At 42.9% G+C, this 4,134-nt stretch overlaps 1 pseudogene; it reads left to right on the top strand.

The window, feature by feature from the left end:
- Positions 1-379: 379 nt before the first annotated feature.
- LOC111741104 lies at positions 380-495 on the top strand (annotated as a pseudogene).
- The last annotated feature ends 3,639 nt before the right edge of the window (positions 496-4,134 follow it).

The following is a 4,134-nucleotide window of genomic DNA, read 5'->3' as shown; positions in this document are numbered from 1 at the left end:
AAAAATAAATTAAAAAAAAAAAAATGAAGGTCAGAGGAAATAGAGTCAGTATAAAGAACACAATAAAACTTTTAAACCCTAAAGTTAATATCTCAAAGACCTAAGAGAAAATATTAAATTTACGAAACACAAATGTAATAAAAAATATTGTCAGAAATCTCCTGAAAATTTAAAACGATAATTGTAGAAATTAAATATGAAATTAAATTAAATAGATCTGCAGAAATTAAATGTGAAATTTTACATTTAAAAAGTGCTAAGTAATGGAGATCAGTGAAAATTATGACAGGACGTGGTTCCATAGTGTAGCGGTTAGCTCGTCTGCTTTATATACAGAAGGTCCTGGTTACGGGCCCCAGTGGAGCCATGGTCCATGGTCTGCTACAGCCATGCCACCCTGAACAAGCCTGATGTCTGATCTCAGAAGCTAAGCAGGGTTGGGCCTGGTTAGTACTTGGATGGGAGACCACCTAGGAAGACCAGGTGCTGTAGGCATAAATAATAAAAAAATAATAAATAAACAAAAATAAAAATAAGAAAGTTATTATGACACTAGGGATAAAGAGAAGATCCTGAAAGCCTTCAAAGCGAAATCAGACTGCAGACAAAAGAATAGGAATTAGAATGCTGTCATACTTCTCAATAGCAATACTGAACTCTGGAGAAAATGGCACAATGTCTTAAATTTTTTTTAATATCTTCAAATTTTGAAGGAAATATATTTCTAACCTAGAATTCTGTAATCATCTAAATTTGAAACCAAGTGTTAGCATAGAATAAAAAGAGTTTCAGTCCTACAAGGTCTGGAGAACTTCTCTCTCTCATGTATCTATTCTCAGAAAGCTACTAAAAGATGTGTTCCACCAAAACTACAGAGTAAACCAATAAAAAGGAAGATAAAAGGTCCAGAAAACACAGAAAAGAAGTAAATTTACAGAAAATTAGTTAACAAGTCCTAAATAACCATGTAGAAAACAAGACCGCAGCTAGTCTCCACTGAAACAGGAAGAAGGGAAGCTTCAGAAAGAATGTCCTTAAAAAATATATTGAACTGACAAGTTGCCTGATGCATCCGAACATCTGGAGAGGAAATCCAAACTTCTGACATGGAGTTTAAGGATACAAAGAAAACTAAGAAAACCAAAAAGGAGGAAGTAAAAAGATCCAAGAGAAAGGAAAAATTACCCAAGAGAACTTGGGCTTCCAAGATGAATTAATAGGGTCTGGACTTACTCTACCCCTGAAACAAATAAACAACAACAACAACAAAAAGACATATATGAAACAATGATTTTTAAGACACTGGCCATTAGGCAACAAAAGACAGTGATCTCTGGGAGACTGCTCCACCCAATAACATAATGCATATCCTTTTCAGAGGGGAGACTCAGAGATATAAAGACCTGAAGAAGACTCTGAGATATATAGACTCAGGTGGGGGAGAGGCTCAGAGATAATAGAGACTTGGGAGAAACTTAGAAATATAGAGACTCAGAGGGGGAGACTTGAGGGCTGGGGCAAGGAAGGTGCGAGATGAATCTGGAACAGTTACCCGTGCTAGAAAGTGGGAAGGCACTCACAAAAATAAGGAGACAAATAAATGGGACATTGAAGCAGAACACAGAGACTCTGAGCCACATCTGGGCCAATGTGAGTGCCACATTAAATAAAGATAGTAGTGCATTTCAACGCTTTGAGTAAAATAAGGTCCCAAGTCCATACTATGACAAATAAATAACAAATAAGTAGATGCGAAGGGGAAGTCAAACTCCCTTACAGCAGAATTAATGCGCAAAGGCACCAGTTCTCCCAACTGGAGTCTCCTTGTCCCTGCGGTCATGCCTGGCAATGGCACACCTTCCCCGTGACCCGCATGTTCAGCCATAGGAGCTTCTGGTGCTGCTGAGGACATGGTCCCAGCCAGGAGCTGCCTTGTCAGAACAAGTGGCCACTCACATGTGCAGCTGCCAAGGCTCCCTGGTTCCTGCCTCAGCACCACTGCTGCCCCCTGGGTCATCCTGGGTGCCCAGATTCCAGATAAACATTGTGTCCTGGAAGGGGGACAGGCTGTGGCTGGGGCCTGGTGGACCAGGCCAGGGGAGAAGCTAAAATGGGGGGCTTTAGGTTTCGCATAACAGAGGAGGTGTCCAAAGAGAAGACACTCGAAACTTCCTGTCATGCCCTGAGAGCAGGGAACTTCATCTGTCCTGCTGAGTTCAGAGCCACAGTGCCTAACAGGGTGCCTAGGAGGGCCTCGTGGCTCGTTTACTGACATTAAGGCTAAGGCGCGCGCACGCACACATACACACGGTGTCTGGAAGGACAGATTAAGAAAATGATGATGTTTGTCTCTGGGCAAAAAGACTGGGAGACAGAAGGGGGAGTGAATATGTGGCCCAGCCCCCTCGCCACCCCCACAAAACCTTAAAACAGAGTGTGATTCTTATCAACTGTCCAGTTAAGAAAGTTATAGGGAATTAGGTCCATGTGAGGCCATTTTTAAAAGAAGAAAGATAAAAAATGTGCAAAAGATAAAAAGCCCTAAATATAGCCAAATTGTTCTCGGGGGCTGTGTGAATATGGAAAAAGGATTGAAAAAAACTGTTTGCTATGCATCCTGCTACCTGAATGGTCTAGGGATCCAGGGAAAACCCTAACTCCGGCTCCAACTCTGGAAATAACTCCTCCCTCACTCCTGCCCTCTGAGCTTCTGAAGCCCCCAACACCTTCCCATTCCCTGCCTCACCCCCACACACTTACCCATTCCCACATATTCACCATCTGGCCTGCTGTCTGCCTTGAACCTGCTTGTGACCTGAGGGCTGGCCTAGCCCAGGGCCCATCTGCACATTCACTGAGCACAAGACTATCTTGGCCTTCAGCTGGGGGCAAGGCTGGCTGCCTCTGCCTGAAGCCCCAGAGGCCTCACTCTCTAACGAGCCTCCCGCCTCCGCCCCCAGATTCTCGGTGGAACCGTACTCATCCACACACCTGATGACAGGCCCCAAAACTACAGACTCGGATGCAGACACTGAAACAGATCCTCATCTCTGCCCCAGCCCTACATATATCACCAACCCAAAGCCAGTCTTGTCTACCCAGGAGTAGCCAGAATCCGTGCCCTTTTCAGCCCTTGGGAACAGGCCTGACAACAGCAAGTGCCACTGTGGACCTCCTGCAGCCATATACCCCAGCTCCAACTCTGTTTCTCAGTCAGGAATCCCAGAGGCAATCTCATCACCCGGGACCCACTGAAGGAAGGTATTTACCTGCTGAAGCTAAAGATGAGAAGGGTGTTTGCTCCTTCAACTGCATGGACATCAACACAAGGCCATGCAGACTACAGTAAACCAAGCAGACGTGATACCACCAAGGGAAATGTAACAGTCCAGTAACTAACTCAAAGAAAGGGATACTTACAAACTGTCTGATAAACAATTCAAAATTATCAATCCAAAGGAGCTTAATGAGATATCAGCGGACATACAGAAATCTATAAATGAATCAGGAAAGAAATACAGGAACAAAATAAAGAAATAGAAATTAAAAAAAAAAATGGGCAAAGGACCTCAATAGACATTTCTCCAAAAAAGATGTACAAATGATGCTCAATATCACTAATCACTGGGGAAGCACCAATCAAAAGCACAGTGAGGAACCACCTCGGGCTGTTAGAATGGCAGCTTCAAAAAGCCATAGATAACAAGCACTGGTGAGGATGTGGACAAAAGGGAACCCTCTTGCACTTCCTGTGGGATTGTGAATAGGTGCAGCCACTTGAAGAACATGGTTTCTACAGTGCAAGGTCACTTATAAGCAGATTTTTTTCCCATTAATCTGCACAGTTAAAACTGGCACACATAATGGAATGGTACTCAACCATAAGAAATAGGAAATCCTGCCATTTGCAACAATATGGGTAGACTTTAAGGGCATTGTGCTAAATGAAAGAAGTCAGAGAATGAGAAATACTGTATGATATCACTTATATGAGGACCTAAAACAAAACAAAACAAAACAACATGAAAAAGAGATCAGACAGAAAACACCCAATGGAGCAGTAAAAAGAATAAAATGAGGATAGTGGAAGGGACTTCTGGGACAACATCGAGTATTACAGCATTCACTTCATAG

Source organism: Pteropus vampyrus, unplaced genomic scaffold (genome assembly GCF_000151845.1).
Source record: "Pteropus vampyrus isolate Shadow unplaced genomic scaffold, Pvam_2.0 Scaffold73, whole genome shotgun sequence".
NCBI classification, from domain to species: domain Eukaryota; kingdom Metazoa; phylum Chordata; class Mammalia; order Chiroptera; family Pteropodidae; genus Pteropus; species Pteropus vampyrus.
This window is presented reverse-complemented; position numbering and strand designations above follow the sequence as displayed.